A 6,000-nucleotide genomic window follows, 5' to 3' on the forward strand; every position below is an offset into this window, starting at 1 on the left:
GGACACAAAGTGGAAACTCGCTGTTAGAAAAGAGGCATTGAAGGGAGATGCTGAAAAGCTGCAGAGAGATCACTACCCCACCCGTGGGGTCTCTTCAGTCCTAGGACTTTCAGGTTTGTCACTGCATGTAGCTCCTGAATTTGTACTTTTATTCCAAACCTCGGACTATATATCCAGCTTCTGCTTCAGCAGCTCACATCCAGCATGTCTAAAGTTGAGCCCCAGGTCTTTCCCACAATCTTGCTCCAACCAGTCTTCTTCATGTCAGATAATTTCAATTCATCCTTTCAGTTTCTTAGTACAAAGCCTTGACATCATTCTTAACCTTGTGAGATACTTTCATCAAGTACTGTTAGAGACACCTTTGAACTTCACAGTGGTCACTTGCTAATTATTGGTCTCTGTTATGGTGTCTGTGAGTATACATATACCCCCTGCTTTGGTAGACTCCTTGAGAGCATAGATCACCTCTATTCATTTTCCGGTTCTTCCCGCCCTACCCCAGTGTGCTATACAGTACAAATGATGAATAAACTCATCACCAACAAAATTCACATGGTAAATATTGGAGCCATAAAGAAAAACAAGAATATATATAGAGCTACATCTCCAGACAAACATTTCTTTTCATCTCAAAATATTTTGTATATTCATTCCATCTTTTTTTGAGGCAGGGTCTCCCTGTAGCCCCAGCTGTCCTGACTCACTGTGTAGACCAGGCAGTGCTGGGACTACAGGCATGCGCCACCATGCCTGGCTGCAAGATTATATTTAAAACTTAATTAAACATCTTTTGATCTGGTCTTTAGTTCTCTGTTGTACCCCACTTATTCCCAATAGACTTGGATGCTCAGAAAATTAAGACACAGTGTAAAATAAGTAATGCATTTGAAAATTTGGCATTAGATTTGCTAAGCTCATAGCAATTAGATTAAAGGTTATTGTAGGCTATAAGCTACAGTAGGCTAAGGACAGTATGAGTCTGGTTCGAAGGTTGAAGAGATGGCTCAACGGTTAAGAGCACCTGATGCTTTTGCACAGCACCTGGGTTCATTTTCCAGTATCCATATCAGGTAGCTCACAACCACCTGCAACTCCAGTTCCAGGGGAACCAACACCCTCTTCTGGCCTCCATGGGTACCAGGCATGTACCGAGATACATGCGGGCACTCAACACATACACATAAAATAAAAATAAATAAATAATCTTTTTAAAAAGAATCTGACTTGCCACTATATCCCCAGCACCTAACAGATGGATCCTTTTTGAAAGAATAGATGACAGAAATACAGAAGGAAAGGTAGCTACATAGAAGAACACTGAGGAAAAGAAATGACATTCACAGAACAAAATGAAATGCTTAGTTTTGCTCCAGATATTTTTTGCTGTAGTCTAACCTGGCTAAGCTCAGTGCAGTTGTATAAGTGAAACTGTTGCTAGAACACACTAGGTCATCCTTTCCTGGCATCCTTGCCTTACTCACATATTGATCAAGTACCTCTTTAGCATCCCATGTGGACTAAAAAGGTTTCAGCCTCTCCTGATGGAATCCTAGTTGCATTCCCACAGAGCATTATGTTCAGTGTGTAGTAACCCTCTCAGTTTACGGATTGGAAAAGCCTTGGAAGTGGGACAGATAAGAATTTCTTTCTGGTGGTTGTTGAGAACTCATCACGTGTCCACATGACTGTTCGTTGTGCTGGGTACTCTGAGCTATGAGTAGATTTGCTGCTGTGTTGAGTTTAGGAAAGAGACCCTGGAGGGGCTTGTGTAAGGTTCTTCTCCCTTCCGTGCCTCCTCGCCTTTCCTACCATTTTGGTTGGTCTGGGAGCCAAAGCACATACCTATTTCTCCTTGTTCTTGAGTTAGGTACCAGGAGGGAGAGCTCGGGGTTGCAGATTGTGCTGAACCCTAAGTGTCTCAGTGTGACCTGGCACTCGCCCAAAGAATCTGCCCTACTAAGAATTTGATTCACTCCAGATAGTTAAGCTCCAACGCTGTTGAGCTCTCAGTTTAACTTGAAAAATGCCAGGAAATTTAATGTCAGGACTGTCACTCAGCACTCATTTTGATAAAGTATTTGTTATTTTCATTTTGGCTGTTAGGGAAAATTTTTTAAAGACTTGTTTGTAGAAAAGCTGGTGTAGCAGGAATAGGGCATGTGGTGCCATCAGTAGTGGACCAAGGTCAGTATAGCTTAGGGAGTGCTTTTTATCAGTTCAGTGATGTAATTTTGCCCCAAGGTTGTTCCCTCATTACTGCTGATGTGCCTGTTTCTGTCTCTTGCAATCAAGTAAGTGTATTTTAAGAAAGTGGTCAACTGAATTTAAAATTCAGGTCTAGGACAGGAATAATCACATAAGCTTGACACAGTCTTTCTTACAAAGAGGGAGAACATCTATACAAAAGCCAATCAATGTTTATTTTTTATTTGTTGTCAAGTTGTGTCAGGTTTTTAAGAGCAGAATGATCCCATCCAATACAAACAGTGGACAGAAGCATCCTGACTGGCACCCATGGGCTAGCAGCAGGTGGATTCAGGGAGTTCTTTGTGGGTTTTGCCTTAAGTTAAGGCAGATAGTGACAGCACTGAAGACCCTAAGCAAGGGAGCCAGCCCATGCTGTCTTCCTGCATTCCTGTTGGCTCTAGCTGCCCAGAACTCCCCTTCTAGAATTGTCTTTACAGGTTTTATGACCTTCTCATTGACCATTGCTGCCCAGCTTGGAAAGAAGCTTCTAGCTAATAAGCAGCTGTAATGCAGACAGCATAAATTGTTTTTTATTTTAAAAGCAAAAAATGGGCTGGAAAGATGGGCTCAATGGGTAAAGCGCTTGCTGTGTAAGCATGAGGACCAAGTTGAGTTTCCCAGAAGCCACACCAATGATGAGTGAGTATGGTGGTCCACTTAGAATACCAGCTTTGGCAAGAGGAGACAGCAGATCCCCAGAGGAAGCCATTTAGCGAGACTAGCCATATCAGTGAGCTCTGGATACAGCTGAGAGGCACACTGCAGTTAATAAGGTGGAGGACCACAGAGTAAAACTGACATCTGCCTCAGCCTTCCACATGCCCATACACCTCCATAAACACTTGCAGACACACATATACACATGCACATATACCACACACACACATACAAGTGATAAAATAAAAAGCAAATAGGGTGGGCATGTAGCCTTGTTGGTAGAGTGCTTGCCTAGCATGCATGAGATCTTGGGTTCTGTCCCCAGCCTGCAAAAACCAGTCATGGTGGCCCATACTATAACCCCAGCACTCAGGAGGCAGAGGATAATCCTCAGCCACATAGAGAGTTTAAGACCAACCTGGGGTACATGAAACCCTGTCTCAAAAACAAAACAAAAAAACAAAAACAAAAAAAAAATGTAGACCCATGATTGACAGAATTGATAGTCAGACACAGGCCTTGTCATTTGGCCTTTTCTGAGAAATGAGTCTTCACCACAGCAATGCCATGCCAAACAACCACTGCAGTACCCAAAATAGGTTTCTCCCCCCACCTCTTTAGATTTATTTTATTTTAAATTATGTGTATGTTTGTGGGTATGTGCAAGTCAGTGCAGGTACCCACAGAGGCCCAAAGGAGGCATCAGATTCCACTGGAACTGGAGTTCCAGGCAGATGTGAGCCATCAGATGTGAGTGCTGGGAACCAAACTCAGATCCTCTGGAAGAATAGGAAGCACTCTTAACCACTGAGCCATCTCTCCAGCCCCCAAAACAGGTTTCTCTATGGGGCGTGTGCCTAAAAGGAAATCAAACTGCAAGTGCTGTGTAGTAGACGGTGATTTCGTTCAACAGGCCTAAGAGATTATGTGCAAATTTGGAAGATCAAATTTTCTGGACTTTCCTCAAAAATTGGCAGTATTTGAACATAAAAATAAAGGCAAAATCACTGCTGGCTGTAGGAGAGTAACCTTGGATCCATATTAACTAGTTATCTTACATGAATTTCTAATGGGGCTACACAGAGACAATATTATATTGGCTTTTCATAAAATGACAAAACATCATAAAAGATTAAATCTAAAAACTAGAGATGAATAGATTACTAGAAGTGACTTTTGGTTTGTTTTTTCTAATTAGTAGTAAGATCTAAACATCTCTTTGTAATCCTCAGGAAGTTAAACTCAGCGTACTTTCAAAAGTGCCATTGCAAAAGGGGAAACGATGAAAGAGGATCCAGCTGCTAAAGAAGTGGACAGTCAGACCTGGCACTCTTAGCATTCATTGTCATATCTGATATCTCGCATGTTATTCCGACACGCAAGTGAAGTTCCTGACAAAACTAGTGGGAGGCACTGGGAAGCTGAAGGGCTGGCAGACTCCTGGGTTTGGGTGCTGGCTGTTTAACCCCCCTTCACCTTAATTTTCTTATCTGCCAAATGAGTATACTGATAGCGGTTACTCACAGGTCTAGGTGAGTTAATACCGGTAGAATACTTAGCTCCTGGGACACAGAAGTTGCTATGATAATCACTGTCATTGGGAAGGGGCTTCAGCTAAGCAGGCGAAAGTCTCTGGGACAGAGAAGGGATTGTGGCTTTACTGTGTGAACTGGGTACAATTAACACTTAGCATTGTTAATTCATATTAATATCCAGCTCCTGGGAGTGAAAAGACAAATTTCTCTCCTGTGTATCTAGAACAGCCTGCTACTACCCGGTGAAGGAGGAGAAGGAAGGAGTTGCTGGCCACTCATGAAGTTGTGCTGGCTTCAGGTTCTCCCATCATACAAGTATATGTCCTTCTCCTGTCTCCTCTTGTTCAAATTTAGACCATTCAGTCTGGAGCCTGACACTCCAGGGTATTGATTCAGTCTCCCATTACCTCCTCTCCTTCCTGACCCCAGTCTAGCTATGGATTTGAATCTCAGCCTGCCTTTAGATTCTGTGTCTCCACAAATGAGCTACTTTGACCTCCAGATGCCCCACTGTGTGATGGAGTCTCTCTGGCCTTTCAAAGGTAGCAAGAGACTTACTGAAATAACAGATGTTAATACACCTCTGCATATTTTTGGAAAGGAAGATTCCTTGACAGGTTGGCATTTGTGGTCCAAAGGCTGCTTCCTAAGGAGGAAAATTCTTTCTCCACTTGGGCTTTCTCCCAAGTCCCACTAGAGTGGTTTCATTTCAGGCCTTCCATCTCTAGCTTCGGTGCTTTTGAATACTTCTGGTTTATTTGCCCTCCTCTTTCAAATAGTCACAGGCACTAATCCACATTATGGCTTTACAGGCAGCAAATTAAATTATATTAATTCTAAACACAGCGTTTTTGAACTATATAGAGGCTGTAGCCTTTGAAAGTACTAACTTAATTTTGTCCAACCCTTACTCAGTAACTCAAAAAGAGCCAAAGTTTCTTTCAAATTTGGTTTAAAAAATAATAATAAATTGCCCCCAGGCAGTGGTCTGGGGTGCCAATTTTTATCTGCAATCTAAATCTTCTGTCTACATTGAAACTCCTCCAAAGTGAACGGGTCAGAGTGCTAATGAAGATGCAAGAGACTATAATTTGTACCTTAGCTCCAGTGGTACAGCTGTGTGACTTTGGACCACTCATGTCATCTCTCTTGAGGTTTGATTCCCTTTTCTGCAAATCTACAATAAAATATTCAGAGAATTAGATGAAATCTTTATTGAACCCTTTGAAAGTATCTGAGTGTAAAAACATGGCACATGGTAATTAAAAGTACCAGACTGGTGGAACTAATCTTCTTGGATGTTTAACAGACATACTTTGAGGCCTATACTAATTTGGTCAGAGGGACATAAAGGACAGTTTTTGCTTCTTGCCCTCCTAGGTTGACTAGTTCCAGGGGACTATAAGCATCTCTCAAAATGTCCTGTAACTCTGGTGAGTCACCTGTCCTCTTGATCAAGGAGGCCATGGAGACCCCACAAGATTGACTTGAACCAGTGTCCAGTCTACAAAGAGGAGGGTCAACACAGAGGAATCATTTCCTCCATGCTTCCAAGTGA

General features: G+C 42.3%; 1 protein-coding gene and 1 long non-coding RNA gene across 4 annotated transcripts in view; one reads left to right on the forward strand and one right to left on the reverse strand.

The window, feature by feature from the left end:
• Positions 1-6,000, forward strand: part of Srbd1 (S1 RNA binding domain 1) — a 209,274-nt gene that overhangs the window by 192,119 nt on the left and 11,155 nt on the right. The window lies entirely within an intron of this gene.
• The window catches only part of LOC115068428, a 75,864-nt gene that overhangs the window by 8,549 nt on the left and 61,315 nt on the right, over positions 1-6,000 (reverse strand). For both annotated transcript variants that reach the window (XR_003847779.1, XR_003847778.1), the window contains exon 2: positions 5,540-5,619. This is a non-coding gene — a long non-coding RNA (uncharacterized LOC115068428). The remainder of the gene's footprint in view (positions 1-5,539; positions 5,620-6,000) is intronic.

This window comes from Nannospalax galili, unplaced genomic scaffold, assembly GCF_000622305.1.
Source record: "Nannospalax galili isolate Female #2095 unplaced genomic scaffold, S.galili_v1.0 scaffold286, whole genome shotgun sequence".
Lineage (NCBI taxonomy): Eukaryota > Metazoa > Chordata > Mammalia > Rodentia > Spalacidae > Nannospalax > Nannospalax galili.